At 42.5% G+C, this 24201-nt stretch overlaps 51 non-coding genes across 51 annotated transcripts; all 51 read right to left on the bottom strand.

The window, feature by feature from the left end:
• Window positions 1–7982: 7982 nt before the first annotated feature.
• On the bottom strand, window positions 7983–8054 carry TRNAA-UGC (transfer RNA alanine (anticodon UGC)). The gene has a single exon. It is a non-coding gene; the product is annotated as a tRNA-Ala (tRNA).
• A 321-nt stretch (window positions 8055–8375) lies between these two features.
• TRNAA-UGC (transfer RNA alanine (anticodon UGC)) lies at window positions 8376–8447 on the bottom strand. Its single transcript has one exon. It is a non-coding gene; the product is annotated as a tRNA-Ala (tRNA).
• A 228-nt stretch (window positions 8448–8675) lies between these two features.
• Window positions 8676–8747, bottom strand: TRNAA-UGC (transfer RNA alanine (anticodon UGC)). The gene has a single exon. It is a non-coding gene; the product is annotated as a tRNA-Ala (tRNA).
• Window positions 8748–9237: 490 nt separating this feature from the next.
• Window positions 9238–9309, bottom strand: TRNAA-UGC (transfer RNA alanine (anticodon UGC)). The gene has a single exon. It is a non-coding gene; the product is annotated as a tRNA-Ala (tRNA).
• A 320-nt stretch (window positions 9310–9629) lies between these two features.
• TRNAA-UGC (transfer RNA alanine (anticodon UGC)) lies at window positions 9630–9701 on the bottom strand. The gene has a single exon. It is a non-coding gene; the product is annotated as a tRNA-Ala (tRNA).
• A 59-nt stretch (window positions 9702–9760) lies between these two features.
• TRNAA-UGC (transfer RNA alanine (anticodon UGC)) lies at window positions 9761–9832 on the bottom strand. Its single transcript has one exon. It is a non-coding gene; the product is annotated as a tRNA-Ala (tRNA).
• Window positions 9833–9892: 60 nt separating this feature from the next.
• Window positions 9893–9964, bottom strand: TRNAA-UGC (transfer RNA alanine (anticodon UGC)). The gene has a single exon. It is a non-coding gene; the product is annotated as a tRNA-Ala (tRNA).
• A 321-nt stretch (window positions 9965–10285) lies between these two features.
• Window positions 10286–10357, bottom strand: TRNAA-UGC (transfer RNA alanine (anticodon UGC)). Its single transcript has one exon. It is a non-coding gene; the product is annotated as a tRNA-Ala (tRNA).
• A 490-nt stretch (window positions 10358–10847) lies between these two features.
• On the bottom strand, window positions 10848–10919 carry TRNAA-UGC (transfer RNA alanine (anticodon UGC)). The gene has a single exon. It is a non-coding gene; the product is annotated as a tRNA-Ala (tRNA).
• A 621-nt stretch (window positions 10920–11540) lies between these two features.
• On the bottom strand, window positions 11541–11612 carry TRNAA-UGC (transfer RNA alanine (anticodon UGC)). Its single transcript has one exon. It is a non-coding gene; the product is annotated as a tRNA-Ala (tRNA).
• Window positions 11613–11933: 321 nt separating this feature from the next.
• Window positions 11934–12005, bottom strand: TRNAA-UGC (transfer RNA alanine (anticodon UGC)). Its single transcript has one exon. It is a non-coding gene; the product is annotated as a tRNA-Ala (tRNA).
• A 60-nt stretch (window positions 12006–12065) lies between these two features.
• On the bottom strand, window positions 12066–12137 carry TRNAA-UGC (transfer RNA alanine (anticodon UGC)). The gene has a single exon. It is a non-coding gene; the product is annotated as a tRNA-Ala (tRNA).
• Window positions 12138–12327: 190 nt separating this feature from the next.
• On the bottom strand, window positions 12328–12399 carry TRNAA-UGC (transfer RNA alanine (anticodon UGC)). Its single transcript has one exon. It is a non-coding gene; the product is annotated as a tRNA-Ala (tRNA).
• A 59-nt stretch (window positions 12400–12458) lies between these two features.
• TRNAA-UGC (transfer RNA alanine (anticodon UGC)) lies at window positions 12459–12530 on the bottom strand. The gene has a single exon. It is a non-coding gene; the product is annotated as a tRNA-Ala (tRNA).
• Window positions 12531–13151: 621 nt separating this feature from the next.
• TRNAA-UGC (transfer RNA alanine (anticodon UGC)) lies at window positions 13152–13223 on the bottom strand. The gene has a single exon. It is a non-coding gene; the product is annotated as a tRNA-Ala (tRNA).
• Window positions 13224–13544: 321 nt separating this feature from the next.
• TRNAA-UGC (transfer RNA alanine (anticodon UGC)) lies at window positions 13545–13616 on the bottom strand. The gene has a single exon. It is a non-coding gene; the product is annotated as a tRNA-Ala (tRNA).
• Window positions 13617–13676: 60 nt separating this feature from the next.
• TRNAA-UGC (transfer RNA alanine (anticodon UGC)) lies at window positions 13677–13748 on the bottom strand. The gene has a single exon. It is a non-coding gene; the product is annotated as a tRNA-Ala (tRNA).
• A 190-nt stretch (window positions 13749–13938) lies between these two features.
• On the bottom strand, window positions 13939–14010 carry TRNAA-UGC (transfer RNA alanine (anticodon UGC)). The gene has a single exon. It is a non-coding gene; the product is annotated as a tRNA-Ala (tRNA).
• Window positions 14011–14331: 321 nt separating this feature from the next.
• TRNAA-UGC (transfer RNA alanine (anticodon UGC)) lies at window positions 14332–14403 on the bottom strand. Its single transcript has one exon. It is a non-coding gene; the product is annotated as a tRNA-Ala (tRNA).
• A 582-nt stretch (window positions 14404–14985) lies between these two features.
• Window positions 14986–15057, bottom strand: TRNAA-UGC (transfer RNA alanine (anticodon UGC)). Its single transcript has one exon. It is a non-coding gene; the product is annotated as a tRNA-Ala (tRNA).
• A 228-nt stretch (window positions 15058–15285) lies between these two features.
• Window positions 15286–15357, bottom strand: TRNAA-UGC (transfer RNA alanine (anticodon UGC)). The gene has a single exon. It is a non-coding gene; the product is annotated as a tRNA-Ala (tRNA).
• A 321-nt stretch (window positions 15358–15678) lies between these two features.
• Window positions 15679–15750, bottom strand: TRNAA-UGC (transfer RNA alanine (anticodon UGC)). Its single transcript has one exon. It is a non-coding gene; the product is annotated as a tRNA-Ala (tRNA).
• Window positions 15751–15810: 60 nt separating this feature from the next.
• TRNAA-UGC (transfer RNA alanine (anticodon UGC)) lies at window positions 15811–15882 on the bottom strand. The gene has a single exon. It is a non-coding gene; the product is annotated as a tRNA-Ala (tRNA).
• Window positions 15883–16072: 190 nt separating this feature from the next.
• TRNAA-UGC (transfer RNA alanine (anticodon UGC)) lies at window positions 16073–16144 on the bottom strand. Its single transcript has one exon. It is a non-coding gene; the product is annotated as a tRNA-Ala (tRNA).
• A 321-nt stretch (window positions 16145–16465) lies between these two features.
• On the bottom strand, window positions 16466–16537 carry TRNAA-UGC (transfer RNA alanine (anticodon UGC)). Its single transcript has one exon. It is a non-coding gene; the product is annotated as a tRNA-Ala (tRNA).
• Window positions 16538–16596: 59 nt separating this feature from the next.
• Window positions 16597–16668, bottom strand: TRNAA-UGC (transfer RNA alanine (anticodon UGC)). Its single transcript has one exon. It is a non-coding gene; the product is annotated as a tRNA-Ala (tRNA).
• A 750-nt stretch (window positions 16669–17418) lies between these two features.
• On the bottom strand, window positions 17419–17490 carry TRNAA-UGC (transfer RNA alanine (anticodon UGC)). Its single transcript has one exon. It is a non-coding gene; the product is annotated as a tRNA-Ala (tRNA).
• A 60-nt stretch (window positions 17491–17550) lies between these two features.
• On the bottom strand, window positions 17551–17622 carry TRNAA-UGC (transfer RNA alanine (anticodon UGC)). Its single transcript has one exon. It is a non-coding gene; the product is annotated as a tRNA-Ala (tRNA).
• A 190-nt stretch (window positions 17623–17812) lies between these two features.
• TRNAA-UGC (transfer RNA alanine (anticodon UGC)) lies at window positions 17813–17884 on the bottom strand. The gene has a single exon. It is a non-coding gene; the product is annotated as a tRNA-Ala (tRNA).
• A 96-nt stretch (window positions 17885–17980) lies between these two features.
• Window positions 17981–18052, bottom strand: TRNAA-UGC (transfer RNA alanine (anticodon UGC)). Its single transcript has one exon. It is a non-coding gene; the product is annotated as a tRNA-Ala (tRNA).
• Window positions 18053–18112: 60 nt separating this feature from the next.
• On the bottom strand, window positions 18113–18184 carry TRNAA-UGC (transfer RNA alanine (anticodon UGC)). The gene has a single exon. It is a non-coding gene; the product is annotated as a tRNA-Ala (tRNA).
• A 190-nt stretch (window positions 18185–18374) lies between these two features.
• Window positions 18375–18446, bottom strand: TRNAA-UGC (transfer RNA alanine (anticodon UGC)). Its single transcript has one exon. It is a non-coding gene; the product is annotated as a tRNA-Ala (tRNA).
• Window positions 18447–18505: 59 nt separating this feature from the next.
• TRNAA-UGC (transfer RNA alanine (anticodon UGC)) lies at window positions 18506–18577 on the bottom strand. Its single transcript has one exon. It is a non-coding gene; the product is annotated as a tRNA-Ala (tRNA).
• Window positions 18578–18637: 60 nt separating this feature from the next.
• TRNAA-UGC (transfer RNA alanine (anticodon UGC)) lies at window positions 18638–18709 on the bottom strand. The gene has a single exon. It is a non-coding gene; the product is annotated as a tRNA-Ala (tRNA).
• A 190-nt stretch (window positions 18710–18899) lies between these two features.
• Window positions 18900–18971, bottom strand: TRNAA-UGC (transfer RNA alanine (anticodon UGC)). Its single transcript has one exon. It is a non-coding gene; the product is annotated as a tRNA-Ala (tRNA).
• A 59-nt stretch (window positions 18972–19030) lies between these two features.
• Window positions 19031–19102, bottom strand: TRNAA-UGC (transfer RNA alanine (anticodon UGC)). Its single transcript has one exon. It is a non-coding gene; the product is annotated as a tRNA-Ala (tRNA).
• Window positions 19103–19293: 191 nt separating this feature from the next.
• TRNAA-UGC (transfer RNA alanine (anticodon UGC)) lies at window positions 19294–19365 on the bottom strand. The gene has a single exon. It is a non-coding gene; the product is annotated as a tRNA-Ala (tRNA).
• Window positions 19366–19555: 190 nt separating this feature from the next.
• On the bottom strand, window positions 19556–19627 carry TRNAA-UGC (transfer RNA alanine (anticodon UGC)). Its single transcript has one exon. It is a non-coding gene; the product is annotated as a tRNA-Ala (tRNA).
• A 59-nt stretch (window positions 19628–19686) lies between these two features.
• On the bottom strand, window positions 19687–19758 carry TRNAA-UGC (transfer RNA alanine (anticodon UGC)). The gene has a single exon. It is a non-coding gene; the product is annotated as a tRNA-Ala (tRNA).
• A 752-nt stretch (window positions 19759–20510) lies between these two features.
• Window positions 20511–20582, bottom strand: TRNAA-UGC (transfer RNA alanine (anticodon UGC)). The gene has a single exon. It is a non-coding gene; the product is annotated as a tRNA-Ala (tRNA).
• Window positions 20583–20941: 359 nt separating this feature from the next.
• Window positions 20942–21013, bottom strand: TRNAA-UGC (transfer RNA alanine (anticodon UGC)). The gene has a single exon. It is a non-coding gene; the product is annotated as a tRNA-Ala (tRNA).
• Window positions 21014–21073: 60 nt separating this feature from the next.
• Window positions 21074–21144, bottom strand: TRNAA-UGC (transfer RNA alanine (anticodon UGC)). Its single transcript has one exon. It is a non-coding gene; the product is annotated as a tRNA-Ala (tRNA).
• A 189-nt stretch (window positions 21145–21333) lies between these two features.
• Window positions 21334–21405, bottom strand: TRNAA-UGC (transfer RNA alanine (anticodon UGC)). The gene has a single exon. It is a non-coding gene; the product is annotated as a tRNA-Ala (tRNA).
• A 60-nt stretch (window positions 21406–21465) lies between these two features.
• Window positions 21466–21537, bottom strand: TRNAA-UGC (transfer RNA alanine (anticodon UGC)). The gene has a single exon. It is a non-coding gene; the product is annotated as a tRNA-Ala (tRNA).
• A 190-nt stretch (window positions 21538–21727) lies between these two features.
• On the bottom strand, window positions 21728–21799 carry TRNAA-UGC (transfer RNA alanine (anticodon UGC)). The gene has a single exon. It is a non-coding gene; the product is annotated as a tRNA-Ala (tRNA).
• Window positions 21800–21858: 59 nt separating this feature from the next.
• On the bottom strand, window positions 21859–21930 carry TRNAA-UGC (transfer RNA alanine (anticodon UGC)). The gene has a single exon. It is a non-coding gene; the product is annotated as a tRNA-Ala (tRNA).
• Window positions 21931–22120: 190 nt separating this feature from the next.
• TRNAA-UGC (transfer RNA alanine (anticodon UGC)) lies at window positions 22121–22192 on the bottom strand. Its single transcript has one exon. It is a non-coding gene; the product is annotated as a tRNA-Ala (tRNA).
• Window positions 22193–22943: 751 nt separating this feature from the next.
• Window positions 22944–23015, bottom strand: TRNAA-UGC (transfer RNA alanine (anticodon UGC)). The gene has a single exon. It is a non-coding gene; the product is annotated as a tRNA-Ala (tRNA).
• A 59-nt stretch (window positions 23016–23074) lies between these two features.
• TRNAA-UGC (transfer RNA alanine (anticodon UGC)) lies at window positions 23075–23146 on the bottom strand. The gene has a single exon. It is a non-coding gene; the product is annotated as a tRNA-Ala (tRNA).
• A 190-nt stretch (window positions 23147–23336) lies between these two features.
• Window positions 23337–23408, bottom strand: TRNAA-UGC (transfer RNA alanine (anticodon UGC)). The gene has a single exon. It is a non-coding gene; the product is annotated as a tRNA-Ala (tRNA).
• Window positions 23409–23467: 59 nt separating this feature from the next.
• Window positions 23468–23539, bottom strand: TRNAA-UGC (transfer RNA alanine (anticodon UGC)). Its single transcript has one exon. It is a non-coding gene; the product is annotated as a tRNA-Ala (tRNA).
• Between the last annotated feature and the right edge of the window lie 662 nt (window positions 23540–24201).

Raw genomic sequence — 24201 nt, 5'->3', positions numbered from 1 at the left:
AAGGATGGCCGTCATTTCGGTATGAACAGTGCTGCTTGTTGACCTGGAAGTATACCTGTTCTTAGACGGTGGTTATCTAGGGTGTTAGCCTTAAGGTCTACAAATAGATAGCCGTAAGGTTCCAACGTCGCCTGTCTAAAGGAGTCTACCACGTATTTACTATTTCCCGGCGAAATTTCTTTCGCAAGATGGATAATGGCAGACTGATCACGTGGTGTTTTAAATATAACCAAGTAATGGGCATTTAAGTTTAAGGTACGAATTTCCTTCCCGGGGTAATAAAGATTCTGCATTAAAATTAAAACTGAGGTGTTCCTATGGTGCGAGCCCCTAATGAAAAGATTCGTCACGTCCTTATTATTCGCTATTTCACATAGTAAGTCGTCTAATATAACGAAGTTCCTCACACTAGCATCTAGGGTGTTAACATCTAATAAGCCCTCGTGAAATTCTACACTCGGAGTATGGGATAGTATAGCACCGTATAGTTTCGACTGATACTCCGTGTAACACCAAATTATTCTTTCGGGGGTGGGTGAAATACATATATCCTTATGCTTAATTAATTCTCCTACGAAAACATTTTTCCCACAGCCGGTGACTCCGGCTACTAGTCCGGTAAAGGGGTGTTGCATACTTAAATCGATATCGATAAATGCTGGAGGAATTAACTACCATAAACTTATATTTAAAGAAATTTATACTTACATTTTTCGGATCTGGATCGGTACTTCAAGGAAGGATGTAGAATGTCTTATCTTTAAACCGTCCTCGTCTTTTATACTTTAATGTCACGTGACTTTCTGACCATGTAAACATGGCGCTCTTTTTAGACCAATCACGTTCTTATAGTGAACACGACGTGTATGACAGGGGCTATTTACCACTGTTGACGCTTAAGCCTAACATTGACGCCATGATTGATTCACTGACACCATACACGTCATGTACGTCACAACAAGATTGGGTGAAAAAGGTTTGATTCGCTGGCGCCATAAGAAGAAAAATGATGTGGGCGCCCATTGACGCCATATTTACCGGTGCCATCTGGCACTGTCTGACGCCAGTGGGCCAGCTCGCACACTTTCTATCTACTAAAGGCGACCTGTAATGTAGGACAATATGACGTAAGATAGGAGTGTACCTTTCCTAGTACGTAAATCGTGCGCTAGCGTCTAGTTCGCAATTGCATGTGGAAGGTACGGTCCAGTGGGGGCCGAATAGGTTTACCGCATTCTATGGGTTTAGGTTTGACCATCGGGGTTACCCGATCCACTTGGTCACGCTCATTGTAGAGCTTAAGTTCCCGTAAGTGGAATGTCCCTTTTAAAACCACGCTACTACCCTGTGGGCGGAGAGTGTAGGAATAGGGTGATAATTTGGAGCTTATTATAAACGGACCTTCCCAGGATGGTGCTAACTTGGCGGAAAACCTATTCCCAGCGGATGATTGGTAGGGTTTTCTTTAAAACTAAATCTCCCTCTACAAATTCGAACTCTCGCTTCTTTTCATCATAAATAGCCTTATTCCTTTGCTGGCTATTTACTAAATTAGCCTGGGCTTTTTTATGGCGCTACTAATTAATTCTGCCTTACGAAGGGGTTATCTCTCTACCAAAATTTAAAAACGAAGGTGAAAATCCTGTTGATTCGTTTTTCGACGCGCGCAATGCCATGACGAACTGTTGAAGGCCTTCATCCCAATATTGGTGGCTTTCTTTGACGTAGCATTTTATCATAATTCCTAAGGTTTTATTAGCTCGCTCGGTTTGATTACTTTGAGGGCTATAGAATGATGTGAATCTCTGCTTGATGTTAAAGAGACTACAAACCTCGCGCATTAGGTTTGACACAAATTGTGACCCATTGTCTGAGACTATTCTTTTCGGAACGCCAAATCGAGAAAATACTTGATTCACCAGGATGTTAGCTATGTTTTTCGTTGTTGCTTTTTTTTAAAGCAAAAGCTTCAACCCACTTGGTGGAATAGTCTACTACTACTAAAATATGAGTGTTCCCCTTCTTACTTAAGATTGGGGATTGATGCTGTTCAACAAACTACCGAGGAAACTACGACCGACAAATGCACCACTCCAAACCCCAATGATAAATCAGGGTTGCCACGGGTCAGGGAGAACCTGGAAAAGTCAGGGAATTTGAAAATGGTCCAAAAAGGTCAGGGAAAAGTTAGGAAATTTATTTTAGTAGGTAAAATTTCTGGGGATAAGTCATTATTGAAAGAGTAATGAAAGTTTCTCATCCTCTCATAACACAGAAAACTCTAGAGCAATCCTAAAAAATGTCTAGAATTGTTTTTGTAAAGTTAATGCTCTCTAAAGAAATCTACCAGACTGTTATTTATAGTTAAAATGTTTCTTAATCATTTTGGTGAAAAATGTTTCTTAATCGTTTTGGTGTGAAAAATACATTGGAAAACTTAAATGTAGAGACTTTATTTAATTATAAGCACTTAAAACGTGCTGTAAACATTTACACTTTCGGCCTAAAAGGTCAGGGAAAATCTCAGAAAAAGGTCACGGAAAACCTGGAAAAGTCAGGGAATTTGGTTTTGAATATTCCGTGGCAACCCTGTAAATGCATTATGGTCAACACCTTGGAAAATCATACATGTTATGTTAATGCTTCTAATGGAATATTGAATGCCACCTCTATAATTTCATTAACAGGATTACAAAGTACTGGTCTATTTGATGCGATCATTAAAAATATTAACAGTAAATTCATACCCCTTTTTCATGGACAAATAATGTAGAGAGGGCCAAGAATGGGGGAAACTACGAGTCTCGAGATAGGGTATTTTTGACACTAAAACTTGGCATTTCATTCACCGCACTATCAGCTTTGTTTGGAATAAGTAAAGTTCAGACCTCAAATCATTTTAAATTAACTCTTACGCAGTTCCCAAGCTTGTTAAAACCCGTTAAAAAAATGCAAATAAATAATGAACCAAGACTCCTGACATTTTGTAAAACAATTTTATTTAAAAAATTTATAAGATTCTATCACATTTTAAGAAACTTAGAAATATCTCTTCAGCCTTATTTGCGCCATTACATTCCGTACTTTTTATTCCATTTCAAATAATTTGGAATGTAGTAATTAAAATAAGTAATTTATAATCTTGGTAAAAGATTGTTAATAAATTTTTGGTCTTTAGGCACATAAATAACAAAACAGTCATCTTCCAGTTCAGAATAAATTCCAAAATGACAACTTTGAAGTCCTAAAGGGCCCAAACTAAGTTGCACTTGCCCATAATACATTTGTTAGGGTTTCAAAGAAAATGTTCTGTCCTTCTTGATTACGTAAGGAGTTTTCTTGAGGACTGTTTCTAAGTTTCCTTTTTCACCAATGACTGGACACTTCATTTCGACCAAATTATCGTTGACTAGACCGTCAGGGGAACACCCCAAGAATGGATAACAAGGGTTGACTTCAAAGCCAATCTTCGGTACAGACTGTTAAATAAGTCTTTGCGCGTTGCAGTTTTCGCTCATATTTTACTATATTTCTAAAACTATTCAAGCTAATGCTCTGGAATAAAGTGCGTTATAGAAGTTTTGCATTTATCTTTCATATTTTACCCGTTTCACAGTTATCCTTTGCATACTTATACCGGAAACCGGAAATGTCAAAATTATCAACTTTGAAAATATTGGATTCTCGAGGATATAAATGCGATTTTCGGATTCCTTGGGGTCGATTCATATTTGAAAAATTTTCACCAAATTCAATTCGGATGAATAGGTCACGAGTAATCAGCCTTTATTCAAAATCTGGCAACTTCGATTTAAATGGCGATAATTCATAATCGGGAATCGAATCTTTGTCGTAATAATGCTTGTTAGATGTTATGGCGCTTTATGCATATATATATGATTGGTCTTGTGGCGCGATACTTTGGAACACTTCAGACGCTCATTAAAGAGATGGTGAAGTTGAAAATTAAGTAATTTTTTACTGATTCTTCTATAAGACCAATCTGCATAGTGAATTATCCAAGAAATAACACCGAAGGATTTTTATACGTCAATTAGTTTGAAATTTCATGGATAATTTTAAATAAGGATCTCCGACCAATCACGTAGAGCCCTGTCCTTTTATAAACAATTTTCTCGTGGCACGTTCCGTGTTGAATCAATTTATCGCGAGATTTGAAAAAATTTGCGTGATGTGACAATTGTGGCGCGAGACATGGAGCGTGCCACGATAATTTTGTTAACAAAAAGGCACGGCGTTACGCGATTGGTCGGAGGTCCTTATTTAAAATTATTCTTAAAATCTTAGCCTAATTTGAATATTAAAATCAATGGGAGGTATTTCCTAAATTTTTCATTATGCAGACTGGTCTTATAAGAACCGATAAAAAATCACTTTAATTTCCACTTCCCCCTCCCTTTAAGAGAAAACTCGCGTCTTTTGAAGAGGAGAAGCGGTTTGAAAATATTGTTATTTGGGCCATGATATCATAATATTTAGAACTCATATTAATTACGTCTAGGTGTTCAGCCCGACTCATTGCAGCCTAGTGAAAATCTCATTCATGATGGCATATGCCCTTCACGAGATCCTTTCAAATAGACATATTCGACTATTCCATTTAAGAAACAACATCAGAGGAGATGGCTTCTATGCCAGGAAGGTTGGCTACGCGATTGAGCTTCGCTAAACGGAGCCTGGGGTTGCTTATAGCCTCCCGCGCATAGAGCAAATGTCGGGCCATTGAAAGATTTTATTTTAGAGGTAGGAATAGGGAACAGAGTAATCTAGGCGCGCGTCAAAGTCCCGGACCCCCTTCCTCGAGACGGTGGGATATGAAAGAAGAGGCGTGTCATAGCGACAGAGGTAAATAGGAATTACGTATTTTTCGCCGTCCCAGTCAGTAACGTCATAAAAACCTAGTTTAAGTGAGCCAATCTGAAATTTTAAACTTTTAATTACGTGTTGGAGGGAGGGGCTCTATACTGGGCTATGAGTCGGACTGAATTAAACACTAACCGTTCTCTATTCCTACTTCTAAAATTAAATATATCTCTGGTAAGGCTTAATAATAAAGCCGACCACAACCAAAGCATGGGAAAGGCGTATTTCACAACTGACATTCAAAGCTACCGATGGAAAAGCCTAAAAATTAAATGAAAAGAATTAAAGCCGGTAACAATGATCACAACTAAAAATAACAGCTAACAGCTAAACCGAGCCCGAACGGTAAATCTTGAAGTTAGTCTCTGCGCTGCTGGTCTGCTACTCCTTTTGTTTATTTTCTATGGCAAAAACACTAACTTAGGGAGGTATTGGGATATTAGGGCATTTTGTGTTTTAAAAAATTTATTGTGAAGGAAAGAAAACAAGCCTGTTTAAAGATATTTCGAATAACTTTTAATATCTTTAAAAGTCGAAAAATATCTGTAAAATTATTTGGACGAAAATTTTCAAATAACAAGACTTCCTTCGAGTTTCAAATTGAAGAATGTTCGTGTGCTTTATTGAACTTTTTTTTACAAACAAGGCAGTCACTTTCAGTTTTAATTGTTGCTCTATTTTTTATTGGACCTCCCCTAGTCTTTAAATGGAGGATTTAGAGCGGGCAACGGAAATTTTGTTAACAGGAAGGCAGGGTGTTAAGCGATTGGTCAGACTTGCTTATTTCCAATTATCTATAAAATCTGAGCCTAATTTGTATTTTAAAATCATTCGGAGACATTATTTCCTGGAAGTTTCACTATGCAAAATGGACTTATAATTAGAAGAAGAATCGGTAAAAAATCACTTTATTTTCCTCTTCATCCTCCATTTAAAGACTAGGGGAGGTCCAATGAAAAATAGAGCAACAATTAAAACTGAAAGTGACTGCCTTGTTTGTAAAAAAAAGTTCAATAAAGCACACGAACATTCTTCAATTTGAAACTCGAAGGAAGTCTTGTTATTTGAAAATTTTCGTCCAAATAATTTTACAGATATTTTTCGACTTTTAAAGATATTAAAAGTTATTCGAAATATCTTTAAACAGGCTTGTTTTCTTTCCTTCACAATAAATTTTTTAAAACACAAAATGCCTTAATATCCCAATACCTCCCTAAGTTAGTGTTTTTGCCATAGAAAATAAACAAAAGGAGTAGCAGACCAGCAGCGCAGAGACTAACTTCAAGATTTACCGTTCGGGCTCGGTTTAGCTGTTAGCTGTTATTTTTAGTTGTGATCATTGTTACCGGCTTTAATTCTTTTCATTTAATTTTTAGGCTTTTCCATCGGTAGCTTTGAATGTCAGTTGTGAAATACGCCTTTCCCATGCTTTGGTTGTGGTCGGCTTTATTATTAAGCCTTACCAGAGATATATTTAATTTTAGAAGTAGGAATAGAGAACGGTTAGTGTTTAATTCAGTCCGACTCATAGCCCAGTATAGAGCCCCTCCCTCCAACACGTAATTAAAAGTTTAAAATTTCAGATTGGCTCACTTAAACTAGGTTTTTATGACGTTACTGACTGGGACGGCGAAAAATACGTAATTCCTATTTACCTCTGTCGCTATGACACGCCTCTTCTTTCATATCCCACCGTCTCGAGGAAGGGGGTCCGGGACTTTGACGCGCGCCTAGATTACTCTGTTCCCTATTCCTACCTCTAAAATAAAATCTTTCAATGGCCCGACATTTGCTCTATGCGCGGGAGGCTATAAGCAACCCCAGGCTCCGTTTAGCGAAGCTCAATCGCGTAGCCAACCTTCCTGGCATAGAAGCCATCTCCTCTGATGTTGTTTCTTAAATGGAATAGTCGAATATGTCTATTTGAAAGGATCTCGTGAAGGGCATATGCCATCATGAATGAGATTTTCACTAGGCTGCAATGAGTCGGGCTGAACACCTAGACGTAATTAATATGAGTTCTAAATATTATGATATCATGGCCCAAATAACAATATTTTCAAACCGCTTCTCCTCTTCAAAAGACGCGAGTTTTCTCTTAAAGGGAGGGGGAAGTGGAAATTAAAGTGATTTTTTATCGGTTCTTATAAGACCAGTCTGCATAATGAAAAATTTAGGAAATACCTCCCATTGATTTTAATATTCAAATTAGGCTAAGATTTTAAGAATAATTTTAAATAAGGACCTCCGACCAATCGCGTAACGCCGTGCCTTTTGGTTAACAAAATTATCGTGGCACGCTCCATGTCTCGCGCCACAATTGTCACATCACGCAAATTTTTTCAAATCTCGCGATAAATTGATTCAACACGGAACGTGCCACGAGAAAATTGTTTATAAAAGGACAGGGCTCTACGTGATTGGTCGGAGATCCTTATTTAAAATTATCCATGAAATTTCAAACTAATTGACGTATAAAAATCCTTCGGTGTTATTTCTTGGATAATTCACTATGCAGATTGGTCTTATAGAAGAATCAGTAAAAAATTACTTAATTTTCAACTTCACCATCTCTTTAATGAGCGTCTGAAGTGTTCCAAAGTATCGCGCCACAAGACCAATCATATATATATGCATAAAGCGCCATAACATCTAACAAGCATTATTACGACAAAGATTCGATTCCCGATTATGAATTATCGCCATTTAAATCGAAGTTGCCAGATTTTGAATAAAGGCTGATTACTCGTGACCTATTCATCCGAATTGAATTTGGTGAAAATTTTTCAAATATGAATCGACCCCAAGGAATCCGAAAATCGCATTTATATCCTCGAGAATCCAATATTTTCAAAGTTGATAATTTTGACATTTCCGGTTTCCGGTATAAGTATGAAAAGGACAACTGTGGAACGGGTAAAATATGAAAGAGAAATGCAAAACTTTTATAACGCACTTTATTCCAGAGCGCTAGCTTGAATAGTTTTTGAAATATAGTAAAATATGTGCGAAAAACGCAACGCGCAAAGACTTTTTTAACAGTCTGTACAAGTAGAGATCATCGTTAAAATAAATCCTTTTAGACTAAAACCGCGAAATGGTGATACCGTGGGTTGAACCCGGGACTTCTCACATGCAAAGCGAGCGCTCTTCCACTGAGCTATATCCCCTTCGGATATACAAGTAGAGGTCATCGTAAAAATAAATACTCTTAGACTATAACCGCGAAATGGAGATACCGGGATCGAACCCGGGACATCTCACATGTAAAGCGAGCGCTCTTCCACTGAGCTATATCCCCTTCGGATGTACGAGTGGAGATTTTCAGAAAAGAATACATATTTTGTTAAAACCGCGAAATGGAGAAACCGGGGGTTGAACCCTGGACTTCTCACATGCAAAGCCAGCGCTCTTCCACTGAGCTCTATCCCCTTCGGATGGATGAGTGGAGATTTTCAGAAAAGAATACATATCTTGTTAAAACCGCGAATTGGAGATACCGGGGGTTGAACCCTGGACTTCTCACATGCAAAGCAAGCGCTCTTCCACTGAGCTATATCCCCTTCGGATGTACAAGTAGAGATCATCTCAAAAATTCAATTCAATTCAATCAAGTGTTTTGTAATTCAAATAAATACTTTTAGACTAAAACCGCGCAATGGAGATACCGGGGGTTGATCCCGGGACTTCTCACTTGCAAAGCGCGCGCTCTTCCACTGAGCTATATCCCCTTCGGATGTACAAGTAGAGATCATCGTTAAAATAAATCCTTTTAGACTAAAACCGCGAAATGGTGATACCGGGGGTTGAACCCGTGACTTCTCACATGCAAAGCGAGCGCTCTTCCACTGAGCTATATCCCCTTCGGATGTACAAGTAGAGATCATCGTAAAAATAAATACTCTTAGACTAAAACCGCGAAATGGAGATACCAGGGTCGAACCCTGGACTTCTCACATGCAAAGCGAGCGCTCATCCACTGAGCTATATCCCCTTCGGATGGATGAGTGGAGATTTTCAGAAAAGAATACATATTTTGTTAAAACCGCGAAATGGAGATACCGGGGGTTGGACCCTGGACTTCTCACATGCATAGCGAGCGCTCATCCACTGAGCTATATCCCCTTCGGATGTACAAGTAGAGATCATCTTAAAAATTCAATTCAATTCAATCAAGTGTTTTGTAATTCAAATAAATACTTTTAGACTAAAACCGCGAAATGGAGATACCGGGGGTTCATCCCGGGACTTCTCACATGCAAAGCAAGCGCTCTTCCACTTAGCTATATCCCTTTCGGATGTACAAGTAGAGATCATCGTTAAAATAAATCCTTTTAGACTAAAACCGCGAAATGGTGATACCGGGGATTGAACCCGTGACTTCTCACATGCAAAGCGAGCGCTCTTCCACTGAGCTATATCCCCTTCGGATGTACAAGTAGAGATCATCGTAAAAATAAATACTCTTAGACTAAAACCGCGAAATGGAGATACCAGGGTCGAACCCGGGACTTCTCACATGCAAAGCGAGCACTCATCCACTGAGCTATATCCCCTTCGGCGGGATCAGTGGAGATTTTCAGAAAAGAATACATATTTTGTTAAAATCGCGAAATGGAGATACCAGGGTTGAACCCGGGACTTCTCACATGCAAAGCGAGCGCTCATCCACTGAGCTATATCCCCTTCGGATGGATGTGTGGAGATTTTCAGAAAAGAATACATATTTGGTTAAAACCGCGAAATGGAGATACCGGGGGTTGAACCCGTGACTTCTCACATGCAAAGCGAGCGCTCTTCCACTGAGCTATATCCCCTTCGGATGCATGAGTGGAGATTTTCAGAAAAGAATACATATTTTGTTAAAACCGCGAAATGGAGATACCGTGGGTTGAACCCGGGACTTCTCACATGCAAAGCGAGCGCTCTTCCACTGAGCTATATCCCCTTCGGATATACAAGTAGAGGTCATCGTAAAAATAAATACTCTTAGACTAAAACCGCGAAATGGAGATACCGGGGGTTGAACCCGGGACTTCTCACATGCAAAGCGAGCGCTCTTCCACTGAGCTATATCCCCTTCGGATATACAAGTAGAGATCATCGTAAAAATAAATACTCTTAGACTAAAACCGCGAAATGGAGATACCAGGGTCGAACCCGGGACTTCTCACATGCAAAGCGAGCGCTCATCCACTGAGCTATATCCCCTTCGGATGGATGAGTGGAGATTTTCAGAAAAGAATACATATTTTGTTAAAACCGCGAAATGGAGATACCGGGGGTTGAACCCTGGACTTCTCACATGCAAAGCCAGCGCTCTTCCACTGAGCTCTATCCCCTTCGGATGGATGAGTGGAGATTTTCAGAAAAGAATACATATTTTGTTAAAACCGCGAAATGGAGATACCGGGGGTTGAACCCTGGACTTCTCACATGCAAAGCAAGCGCTCTTCCACTGAGCTATATCCCCTTCGGATGTACAAGTAGAGATCATCTTAAAAATTCAATTCAATTCAATCAAGTGTTTTGTAATTCAAATAAATACTTTTAGACTAAAACCGCGAAATGGAGATACCGGGGGTTGAACCCTGGACTTCTTACATGCAAAGCAAGCGCTCTTCCACTTAGCTATATCCCCTTCGGATGTACAAGTAGAGATCATCGTTAAAATAAATCCTTTTAGACTAAAACCGCGAAATGGTGATACCGCGATCGAACCCGGGACATCTCACATGTAAAGCGAGCGCTCTTCCACTGAGCTATATCCCCTTCGGATGTACAAGTAGAGATCATCGTTAAAATAAATCCTTTTAGACTAAAACCGCGAAATGGTGATACCGGGGGTTGAACCCGTGACTTCTCACATGCAAAGCGAGCGCTCATCCACTGAGCTATATCCCCTTCGGATGCATGAGTGGAGATTTTCAGAAAAGAATACATATTTTGTTAAAACCGCGAAATGGAGATACCGTGGGTTGAACCCGGGACTTCTCACATGCAAAGCGAGCGCTCTTCCACTGAGCTATATCCCCTTCGGATATACAAGTAGAGGTCATAGTAAAAATAAATACTCTTAGACTATAACCGCGAAATGGAGATACCGGGATCGAACCCGGGACATCTCACATGTAAAGCGAGCGCTCTTCCACTGAGCTATATCCCCTTCGGATGTACGAGTGGAGATTTTCAGAAAAGAATACATATTTTGTTAAAACCGCGAAATGGAGAAACCGGGGGTTGAACCCTGGACTTCTCACATGCAAAGCCAGCGCTCTTCCACTGAGCTCTATCCCCTTCGGATGGATGAGTGGACATTTTCAGGAAAGAATACATATCTTGTTAAAACCGCGAATTGGAGATACCGGGGGTTGAACCATGGACTTCTCACATGCAAAGCAAGCGCTCTTCCACTGAGCTATATCCCCTTCGGATGTACAAGTAGAGATCATCTCAAAAATTCAATTCAATTCAATCAAGTGTTTTGTAATTCAAATAAATACTTTTAGACTAAAACCGCGCAATGGAGATACCGGGGGTTGATCCCGGGACTTCTCACTTGCAAAGCGCGCGCTCTTCCACTGAGCTATATCCCCTTCGGATGTACAAGTAGAGATCATCGTTAAAATAAATCCTTTTAGACTAAAACCGCGAAATGGTGATACCGGGGGTTGAACCCGTGACTTCTCACATGCAAAGCGAGCGCTCTTCCACTGAGCTATATCCCCTTCGGATGTACAAGTAGAGATCATCGTAAAAATAAATACTCTTAGACTAAAACCGCGAAATGGAGATACCAGGGTCGAACCCGGGACTTCTCACATGCAAAGCGAGCACTCATCCACTGAGCTATATCCCCTTCGGCGGGATCAGTGGAGATTTTCAGAAAAGAATACATATTTTGTTAAAACCGCGAAATGGAGATACCGGGGGTTGAACCCATGACTTCTCACATGCAAAGCAAGCGCTCTTCCACTGAGCTATATCCCCTTCGAATGCATGAGTGGAGATTTTCAGAAAAGAATACATATTTTGTTAAAACCGCGAAATGGAGATACCGTGGGTTGAACCCGGGACTTCTCACATGCAAAGCGAGCGCTCTTCCACTGAGCTATATCCCCTTCGGATATACAAGTAGAGGTCATCGTAAAAATAAATACTCTTAGACTAAAACCGCGAAATGGAGATACCGGGGGTTGAACCCGGGACTTCTCACATGCAAAGCGAGCGCTCTTCCACTGAGCTATATCCCCTTCGGATATACAAGTAGAGATCATCGTAAAAATAAATACTCTTAGACTAAAACCGCGAAATGGAGATACCAGGGTCGAACCCGGGACTTCTCACATGCAAAGCGAGCGCTCATCCACTGAGCTATATCCCCTTCGGATGGATGAGTGGAGATTTTCAGAAAAGAATACATATTTTGTTAAAACCGCGAAATGGAGATACCGGGGGTTGAACCCGTGACTTCTCACATGCAAAGCGAGCGCTCTTCCACTGAGCTATATCCCCTTCGGATGCATGAGTGGAGATTTTCAGAAAAGAATACATATTTTGTTAAAACCGCGAAATGGAGATACCGTGGGTTGAACCCGGGACTTCTCACATGCAAAGCGAGCGCTCTTCCACTGAGCTATATCCCCTTCGGATATACAAGTAGAGGTCATCGTAAAAATAAATACTCTTAGACTATAACCGCGAAATGGAGATACCGGGATCGAACCCGGGACATCTCACATGTAAAGCGAGCGCTCTTCCACTGAGCTATATCCCCTTCGGATGTACGAGTGGAGATTTTCAGAAAAGAATACATATTTTGTTAAAACCGCGAAATGGAGAAACCGGGGGTTGAACCCTGGACTTCTCACATGCAAAGCCAGCGCTCTTCCACTGAGCTCTATCCCCTTCGGATGGATGAGTGGACATTTTCAGGAAAGAATACATATCTTGTTAAAACCGCGAATTGGAGATACCGGTGGTTGAACCCTGGACTTCTCACATGCAAAGCAAGCGCTCTTCCACTGAGCTATATCCCCTTCGGATGTACAAGTAGAGATCATCTCAAAAATTCAATTCAATTCAATCAAGTGTTTTGTAATTCAAATAAATACTTTTAGACTAAAACCGCGCAATGGAGATACCGGGGGTTGATCCCGGGACTTCTCACTTGCAAAGCGCGCGCTCTTCCACTGAGCTATATCCCCTTCGGATGTACAAGTAGAGATCATCGTTAAAATAAATCCTTTTAGACTAAAACCGCGAAATGGTGATACCGGGGGTTGAACCCGTGACTTCTCACATGCAAAGCGAGCGCTCTTCCACTGAGCTATATCCCCTTCGGATGTACAAGTAGAGATCATCGTAAAAATAAATACTCTTAGACTAAAACCGCGAAATGGAGATACCAGGGTCGAACCCGGGACTTCTCACATGCAAAGCGAGCACTCATCCACTGAGCTATATCCCCTTCGGCGGGATCAGTGGAGATTTTCAGAAAAGAATACATATTTTGTTAAAACCGCGAAATGGAGATACCGGGGGTTGAACCCATGACTTCTCACATGCAAAGCAAGCGCTCTTCCACTGAGCTATATCCCCTTCGAATGCATGAGTGGAGATTTTCAGAAAAGAATACATATTTTGTTAAAACCGCGAAATGGAGATACCGTGGGTTGAACCCGGGACTTCTCACATGCAAAGCGAGCGCTCTTCCACTGAGCTATATCCCCTTCGGATATACAAGTAGAGGTCATCGTAAAAATAAATACTCTTAGACTAAAACCGCGAAATGGAGATACCGGGGGTTGAACCCGGGACTTCTCACATGCAAAGCGAGCGCTCTTCCACTGAGCTATATCCCCTTCGGATATACAAGTAGAGATCATCGTAAAAATAAATACTCTTAGACTAAAACCGCGAAATGGAGATACCAGGGTCGAACCCGGGACTGCTCACATGCAAAGCGAGCGCTCATCCACTGAGCTATATCCCCTTCGGATGGATGAGTGGAGATTTTCAGAAAAGAATACATATTTTGTTAAAACCGCGAAATGGAGATACCGGGGGTTGAACCCGTGACTTCTCACATGCAAAGCGAGCGCTCTTCCACTGAGCTATATCCCCTTCGGATGCATGAGTGGAGATTTTCAGAAAAGAATACATATTTTGTTAAAACCGCGAAATGGAGATACCGTGGGTTGAACCCGGGACTTCTCACATGCAAAGCGAGCGCTCTTCCACTTAGCTATATCCCCTTCGGATATACAAGTAGAGGTCATCGTAAAAATAAATACTCTTAGACTAAAACCGCGAAATGGAGATACCAGGGTCGAACCCGGGACTTCTCACATGCAAAGCGAGCGCTCATCCACTGAGCTATATCCCCTTCGGATGGATGAGTGGAGATTTTCAGAAAAGAATACATATTTTGTTAAAACCGCGAAATGGAGATACCGGGGGTTGAACCCGTGACTTCTCACATGCAAAGCGAGCGCTCTTCCACTGAGCTATATCCCCTTCGGATGCATGAGTGGAGATTTTCAGAAAAGAATACATATTTTGTTAAAACCGCGAAATGGAGAAACCGGGGGTTGAACCCTGGACTTCTCACATGCAAAGCCAGCGCTCTTCCACTGAGCTCTATCCCCTTCGGATGGATGAGTGGAGATTTTCAGGAAAGAATACATATCTTGTTAAAACCGCGAATTGGAGATACCGGGGTTGAACCCTGGACTTCTCACATGCAAAGCAAGCGCTCTTCCACTGAGCTATATCCCCTTCGGATATACAAGTAGAGGTCATCGTAAAAATAAATACTCTTAGACTATAACCGCGAAATGGAGATACCGGGATCGAACCCGGGACATCTCACATGTAAAGCGAGCGCTCTTCCACTGAGCTATATCCCCTTCGGATGTACGAGTGGAGATTTTCAGAAAAGAATACATATTTTGTTAAAACCGCGAAATGGAGAAACCGGGGGTTGAACCCTGGACTTCTCACATGCAAAGCCAGCGCTCTTCCACTGAGCTCTATCCCCTTCGGATGGATGAGTGGACATTTTCAGGAAAGAATACATATCTTGTTAAAACCGCGAATTGGAGATACCGGGGGTTGAACCCTGGACTTCTCACATGCAAAGCAAGCGCTCTTCCACTGAGCTATATCCCCTTCGGATGTACAAGTAGAGATCATCTCAAAAATTCAATTCAATTCAATCAAGTGTTTTGTAATTCAAATAAATACTTTTAGACTAAAACCGCGCAATGGAGATACCGGGGGTTGATCCCGGGACTTCTCACTTGCAAAGCGCGCGCTCTTCCACTGAGCTATATCCCCTTCGGATGTACAAGTAGAGATCATCGTTAAAATAAATCCTTTTAGACTAAAACCGCGAAATGGTGATACCGGGGGTTGAACCCGTGACTTCTCACATGCAAAGCGAGCGCTCTTCCACTGAGCTATATCCCCTTCGGATGTACAAGTAGAGATCATCGTAAAAATAAATACTCTTAGACTAAAACCGCGAAATGGAGATACCAGGGTCGAACCCGGGACTTCTCACATGCAAAGCGAGCACTCATCCACTGAGCTATATCCCCTTCGGCGGGATCAGTGGAGATTTTCAGAAAAGAATACATATTTTGTTAAAACCGCGAAATGGAGATACCGGGGGTTGAACCCATGACTTCTCACATGCAAAGCAAGCGCTCTTCCACTGAGCTATATCCCCTTCGAATGCATGAGTGGAGATTTTCAGAAAAGAATACATATTTTGTTAAAACCGCGAAATGGAGATACCGTGGGTTGAACCCGGGACTTCTCACATGCAAAGCGAGCGCTCTTCCACTGAGCTATATCCCCTTCGGATATACAAGTAGAGGTCATCGTAAAAATAAATACTCTTAGACTAAAACCGCGAAATGGAGATACCGGGGGTTGAACCCGGGACTTCTCACATGCAAAGCGAGCGCTCTTCCACTGAGCTATATCCCCTTCGGATATACAAGTAGAGATCATCGTAAAAATAAATACTCTTAGACTAAAACCGCGAAATGGAGATACCAGGGTCGAACCCGGGACTTCTCACATGCAAAGCGAGCGCTCATCCACTGAGCTATATCCCCTTCGGATGGATGAGTGGAGATTTTCAGAAAAGAATACATATTTTGTTAAAACCGCGAAATGGAGATACCGGGGGTTGAACCCGTGACTTCTCACATGCAAAGCGAGCGCTCTTCCACTGAGCTATATCCCCTTCGGATGCATGAGTGGAGATTTTCAGAAAAGAATACATATTTTGTTAAAACCGCGAAATGGAGATACCGTGGGTTGAACCCGGGACTTCTCACATGCAAAGCGAGCGCTCTTCCACTTAGCTATATCCCCTTCGGATATACAAGTAGAGGTCATCGTAAAAATAAATACTCTTAGACTAAAACCGCGAAATGGAGATACCAGGGTCGAACCCGGGACTTCTCACATGCAAAGCGAGCGCTCATCCACTGAGCTATATCCCCTTCGGATGGATGAGTGGAGATTTTCAGAAAAGAATACATATTTTGTTAAAACCGCGAAATGGAGATACCGGGGGTTGAACCCGTGACTTCTCACATGCAAAGCGAGCGCTCTTCCACTGAGCTATATCCCCTTCGGATGCATGAGTGGAGATTTTCAGAAAAGAATACATATTTTGTTAAAACCGCGAAATGGAGATACCGTGGGTTGAACCCGGGACTTCTCACATGCAAAGCGAGCGCTCTTCCACTGAGCTATATCCCCTTCGGATGTACGAGTGGAGATTTTCAGAAAAGAATACATATTTTGTTAAAACCGCGAAATGGAGAAACCGGGGGTTGAACCCTGGACTTCTCACATGCAAAGCCAGCGCTCTTCCACTGAGCTCTATCCCCTTCGGATGGATGAGTGGAGATTTTCAGGAAAGAATACATATCTTGTTAAAACCGCGAATTGGAGATACCGGGGTTGAACCCTGGACTTCTCACATGCAAAGCAAGCGCTCTTCCACTGAGCTATATCCCCTTCGGATGTACAAGTAGAGATCATCTCAAAAATTCAATTCAATTCAATCAAGTGTTTTGTAATTCAAATAAATACTTTTAGACTAAAACCGCGCAATGGAGATACCGGGGGTTGATCCCGGGACTTCTCACTTGCAAAGCGCGCGCTCTTCCACTGAGCTATATCCCCTTCGGATGTACAAGTAGAGATCATCGTAAAAATAAATACTCTTAGACTAAAACCGCGAAATGGAGATACCAGGGTCGCACCCGGGACTTCTCACATGCAAAGCGAGCACTCATCCACTGAGCTATATCCCCTTCGGCGGGATCAGTGGAGATTTTCAGAAAAGAATACATATTTTGTTAAAACCGCGAAATGGAGATACCGGGGGTTGAACCCATGACTTCTCACATGCAAAGCAAGCGCTCTTAAACTGAGCTATATCCCCTTCGAATGCATGAGTGGAGATTTTCAGAAAAGAATACATATTTTGTTAAAACCGCGAAATGGAGATACCGTGGGTTGAACCCGGGACTTCTCACATGCAAAGCGAGCGCTCTTCCACTGAGCTATATCCCCTTCGGATATACAAGTAGAGGTCATCGTAAAAATAAATACTCTTAGACTAAAACCGCGAAATGGAGATACCGGGGGTTGAACCCGGGACTTCTCACATGCAAAGCGAGCGCTCTTCCACTGAGCTATATCCCCTTCGGATATACAAGTAGAGATCATAGTAAAAATAAATACTCTTAGACTAAAACCGCGAAATGGAGATACCAGGGTCGAACCCGGGACTTCTCACATGCAAAGCGAGCGCTCATCCACTGAGCTATATCCCTTTCGGATGGATGAGTGGAGATTTTCAGAAAAGAATACATATTTTGTTAAAACCGCGAAATGGAGATACCGGGGGTTGAACCCGTGACTTCTCACATGCAAAGCGAGCGCTCTTCCACTGAGCTATATCCCCTTCGGATGTACAAGTAGAGATCATCTTAAAAATTCAATTCAATTCAATCAAGTGTTTTGTAATTCAAATAAATACTTTTAGACTAAAACCGCGAAATGGAGATACCGGGGGTTGATCCCGGGACTTCTCACATGCAAAGCGAGCGCTCTTCCACTGAGCTATATCCCCTTCGGATATACAAGTAGAGGTCATCGTAAAAATAAATACTCTTAGACTAAAACCGCGAAATGGAGATACCGGGGGTTGAACCCGGGACTTCTCACATGCAAAGCGAGCGCTCTTCCACTGAGCTATATCCCCTTCGGATATACAAGTAGAGATCATCGTAAAAATAAATACTCTTAGACTAAAACCGCGAAATGGAGATACCAGGGTCGAACCCGGGACTTCTCACATGCAAAGCGAGCGCTCATCCACTGAGCTATATCCCTTTCGGATGGATGAGTGGAGATTTTCAGAAAAGAATACATATTTTGTTAAAACCGCGAAATGGAGATACCGGGGGTTGAACCCGTGACTTCTCACATGCAAAGCGAGCGCTCTTCCACTGAGCTATATCCCCTTCGGATGCATGAGTGGAGATTTTCAGAAAAGAATACATATTTTGTTAAAACCGCGAAATGGAGATACCGTGGGTTGAACCCGGGACTTCTCACATGCAAAGCGAGCGCTCTTCCACTGAGCTATATCCCCTTCGGATATACAAGTAGAGGTCATCGTAAAAATAAATACTCTTAGACTAAAACCGCGAAATGGAGATACCGGGGGTTGAACCCGGGACTTCTCACATGCAAAGCGAGCGCTCTTCCACTGAGCTATATCCCCTTCGGATATACAAGTAGAGATCATCGTAAAAATAAATACTCTTAGACTAAAACCGCGAAATGGAGATACCAGGGTCGAACCCGGGACTTCTCACATGCAAAGCGAGCGCTCATCCACTGAGCTATATCCCCTTCGGATGGATGAGTGGAGATTTTCAGAAAAGATTACATATTTTGTTAAAACCGCGAAATGGAGATACCGGGGGTTGAACCCGTGACTTCTCACATGCAAAGCGAGCGCTCTTCCACTGAGCTATATCCCCTTCGGATGCATGAGTGGAGATTTTAAGAAAAGAATACATATTTTGTTAAAACCGCGAAATGGAGATACCGGGGGTTGAACCCTGGACTTCTCACATGCAAAGCAAGCGCTCTTCCACTGAGCTATATCCCCTCCGGATGCATGAGTGGAGATTTTCAGAAAAGAATACATATTTTGTTAAAACCGCGAAATGGAGATACCGTGGGTTGAACCCGGGACTTCTCACATGCAAAGCGAGCGCTCTTCCACTGAGTTATATCCCCTTCGGATATACAAGTAGAGGTCATCGTAAAAATAAATACTCTTAGACTAAAACCGCGAAATGGAGATACCGGGGGTTGAACCCGGGACTTCTCACATGCAAAGCGAGCGCTCTTCCACTGAGCTATATCCCCTTCGGATATACAAGTAGAGATCATCGTAAAAATAAATACTCTTAGACTAAAACCGCGAAATGGAGACACCAGGGTCGAACCCGGGACTTCTCACATGCAAAGCGAGCGCTCATCCACTGAGCTATATCCCCTTCGGATGGATGAGTGGAGATTTTCAGAAAAGAATACATATTTTGTTAAAACCGCGAAATGGAGATACCGGGGGTTGAACCCGTGACTTCTCACATGCAAAGCGAGCGCTCTTCCACTGAGCTATATCCCCTTCGGATGCATGAGTGGAGATTTTAAGAAAAGAATACATATTTTGTTAAAACCGCGAAATGGAGATACCGGGGGTTGAACCCTGGACTTCTCACATGCAAAGCAAGCGCTCTTCCACTGAGCTATATCCCCTTCGGATGTACAAGTAGAGATCATCTTAAAAATTCAATTCAATTCAATCAAGTGTTTTGTAATTCAAATAAATACTTTTAGACTAAAACCGCGAAATGGAGATACCGGGGGTTGATCCCGGGACTTCTCACATGCAAAGCAAGCGCTCTTCCACTTAGCTATATCCCCTTCGGATGTACAAGTAGAGATCATCGTTAAAATAAATCCTTTTAGACTAAAACCGCGAAATGGTGATACCGGGATCGAACCCGGGACATCTCACATGTAAAGCGAGCGCTCTTCCACTGAGCTATATCCCCTTCGGATGTACAAGTAGAGATCATCGTTAAAATAAATCCTTTTAGACTAAAACCGCGAAACGGAGATACCGTGGGTTGAACCCGGGAATTCTCACATGCAAAGCGAGCGCTCTTCCACTGAGCTATATCCCCTTCGGATATACAAGTAGAGGTCATCGTAAAAATAAATACTCTTAGACTATAACCGCGAAATGGAGATACCGGGATCGAACCCGGGACATCTCACATGTAAAGCGAGCGCTCTTCCACTGAGCTATATCCCCTTCGGATGTACGAGTGGAGATTTTCAGAAAAGAATACATATTTTGTTAAAACCGCGAAATGGAGAAACCGGGGGTTGAACCCTGGACTTCTCACATGCAAAGCCAGCGCTCTTCCACTGAGCTCTATCCCCTTCGGATGGATGAGTGGAGATTTTCAGAAAAGAATACATATCTTGTTAAAACCGCGAATTGGAGATACCGGGGGTTGAACCCTGGACTTCTCACATGCAAAGCAAGCGCTCTTCCACTGAGCTATATCCCCTTCGGATGTACAAGTAGAGATCATCTCAAAAATTCAATTCAATTCAATCAAGTGTTTTGTAATTCAAATAAATACTTTTAGACTAAAACCGCGCAATGGAGATACCGGGGGTTGATCCCGGGACTTCTCACTTGCAAAGCGCGCGCTCTTCCACTGAGCTATATCCCCTTCGGATGTACAAGTAGAGATCATCGTTAAAATAAATCCTTTTAGACTAAAACCGCGAAATGGTGATACCGGGGGTTGAACCCGTGACTTCTCACATGCAAAGCGAGCGCTCATCCACTGAGCTATATCCCCTTCGGATGCATGAGTGGAGATTTTCAGAAAAGAATACATATTTTGTTAAAACCGCGAAATGGAGATACCGTGGGTTGAACCCGGGACTTCTCACATGCAAAGCGAGCGCTCTTCCACTGAGCTATATCCCCTTCGGATATACAAGTAGAGGTCATCGTAAAAATAAATACTCTTAGACTATAACCGCGAAATGGAGATACCGGGATCGAACCCGGGACTTCTCACATGCAAAGCGAGCGCTCATCCACTGAGCTATATCCCCTTCGGATGGATGTGTGGAGATTTTCAGAAAAGAATACATATTTTGTTAAAACCGCGAAATGGAGATACCAGGGTCGAACCCGGGACTTCCCACATGCAAAGCGAGCGCTCATCCACTGAGCTATATCCCCTTCGGATGGATGAGTGGAGATTTTCAGAAAAGAATACATATTTTGTTAAAACCGCGAAATGGAGATACCGTGGGTTGAACCCGGGACTTCTCACATGCAAAGCGAGCGCTTTTCCACTGAGCTATATCCCCTTCGGATATGCAAGTAGAGGTCATCGTAAAAATAAATACTCTTAGACTAAAACCGCGAAATGGAGATACCGGGGGTTGAACCCGGGACTTCTCACATGCAAAGCGAGCGCTCTTCCACTGAGCTATATCCCCTTCGGATATACAAGTAGAGATCATCGTAAAAATAAATACTCTTAGACTAAAACCGCGAAATGGAGATACCAGGGTCGAACCCGGGACTTCTCACATGCAAAGCGAGCGCTCATCCACTGAGCTATATCCCCTTCGGATGGATGAGTGGAGATTTTCAGAAAAGAATACATATTTTGTTAAAACCGCGAAATGGAGATACCGGGGGTTGAACCCGTGACTTCTCACATGCAAAGCGAGCGCTCTTCCACTGAGCTATATCCCCTTCGGATGCATGAGTGGAGATTTTCAGAAAAGAATACATATTTTGTTAAAACCGCGAAATGGAGATACCGTGGGTTGAACCCGGGACTTCTCACATGCAAAGCGAGCGCTCTTCCACTGAGCTATATCCCCTTCGGATGTACGAGTGGAGATTTTCAGAAAAGAATACATATTTTGTTAAAACCGCGAAATGGAGAAAGCGGGGGTTGAACCCTGGACTTCTCACATGCAAAGCCAGCGCTCTTCCACTGAGCTCTATCCCCTTCGGATGGATGAGTGGAGATTTTCAGGAAAGAATACATATCTTGTTAAAACCGCGAATTGGAGATACCGGGGGTTGAACCCTGGACTTCTCACATGCAAAGCAAGCGCTCTTCCACTGAGCTATATCCCCTTCGGATGTACAAGTAGAGATCATCTCAAAAATTCAATTCAATTCAATCAAGTGTTTTGTAATTCAAATAAATACTTTTAGACTAAAACCGCGCAATGGAGATACCGGGGGTTGATCCCGGGACTTCTCACTTGCAAAGCGCGCGCTCTTCCACTGAGCTATATCCCCTTCGGATGTACAAGTAGAGATCATCGTAAAAATAAATACTCTTAGACTAAAACCGCGAAATGGAGATACCAGGGTCGAACCCGGGACTTCTCACATGCAAAGCGAGCACTCATCCACTGAGCTATATCCCCTTCGGCGGGATCAGTGGAGATTTTCAGAAAAGAATACATATTTTGTTAAAACCGCGAAATGGAGATACCGGGGGTTGAACCCATGACTTCTCACATGCAAAGCAAGCGCTCTTCCACTGAGCTATATCCCCTTCGAATGCATGAGTGGAGATTTTCAGAAAAGAATACATATTTTGTTAAAACCGCGAAATGGAGATACCGTGGGTTGAACCCGGGACTTCTCACATGCAAAGCGAGCGCTCTTCCACTTAGCTATATCCCCTTCGGATATACAAGTAGAGGTCATCGTAAAAATAAATACTCTTAGACTAAAACCGCGAAATGGAGATACCAGGGTCGAACCCGGGACTTCTCACATGCAAAGCGAGCGCTCATCCACTGAGCTATATCCCCTTCGGATGGATGAGTGGAGATTTTCAGAAAAGAATACATATTTTGTTAAAACCGCGAAATGGAGATACCGGGGGTTGAACCCGTGACTTCTCACATGCAAAGCGAGCGCTCTTCCACTGAGCTATATCCCCTTCGGATGCATGAGTGGAGATTTTCAGAAAAGAATACATATTTTGTTAAAACCGCGAAATGGAGATACCGTGGGTTGAACCCGGGACTTCTCACATGCAAAGCGAGCGCTCTTCCACTGAGCTATATCCCCTTCGGATATACAAGTAGAGATCATCGTAAAAATAAATACTCTTAGACTAAAACCGCGAAATGGAGATACCAGGGTCGAACCCGGGACTTCTCACATGCAAAGCGAGCGCTCATCCACTGAGCTATATCCCCTTCGGATGGATGAGTGGAGATTTTCAGAAAAGAATACATATTTTGTTAAAACCGCGAAATGGAGATACCGGGGGTTGAACCCGTGACTTCTCACATGCAAAGCGAGCGCTCTTCCACTGAGCTATATCCCCTTCGGATGCATGAGTGGAGATTTTCAGAAAAGAATACATATTTTGTTAAAACCGCGAAATGGAGATACCGTGGGTTGAACCCGGGACTTCTCACATGCAAAGCGAGCGCTCTTCCACTGAGCTATATCCCCTTCGGATGTACGAGTGGAGATTTTCAGAAAAGAATACATATTTTGTTAAAACCGCGAAATGGAGAAACCGGGGGTTGAACCCTGGACTTCTCACATGCAAAGCCAGCGCTCTTCCACTGAGCTCTATCCCCTTCGGATGGATGAGTGGAGATTTTCAGGAAAGAATACATATCTTGTTAAAACCGCGAATTGGAGATACCGGGGTTGAACCCTGGACTTCTCACATGCAAAGCAAGCGCTCTTCCACTGAGCTATATCCCCTTCGGATGTACAAGTAGAGATCATCTCAAAAATTCAATTCAATTCAATCAAGTGTTTTGTAATTCAAATAAATACTTTTAGACTAAAACCGCGCAATGGAGATACCGGGGGTTGATCCCGGGACTTCTCACTTGCAAAGCGCGCGCTCTTCCACTGAGCTATATCCCCTTCGGATGTACAAGTAGAGATCATCGTAAAAATAAATACTCTTAGACTAAATCCGCGAAATGGAGATACCAGGGTCGAACCCGGGACTTCTCACATGCAAAGCGAGCACTCATCCACTGAGCTATATCCCCTTCGGCGGGATCAGTGGAGATTTTCAGAAAAGAATACATATTTTGTTAAAACCGCGAAATGGAGATACCGGGGGTTGAACCCATGACTTCTCACATGCAAAG

This window comes from Phalangium opilio, unplaced genomic scaffold, assembly GCF_054372755.1.
Source record: "Phalangium opilio isolate 3A_F unplaced genomic scaffold, DU_Popi_V2 ptg000088l_1, whole genome shotgun sequence".
Lineage (NCBI taxonomy): Eukaryota > Metazoa > Arthropoda > Arachnida > Opiliones > Phalangiidae > Phalangium > Phalangium opilio.
Note: the sequence above shows the minus strand (reverse complement) of the source record. Positions and strands in the feature narration are given on the sequence as shown.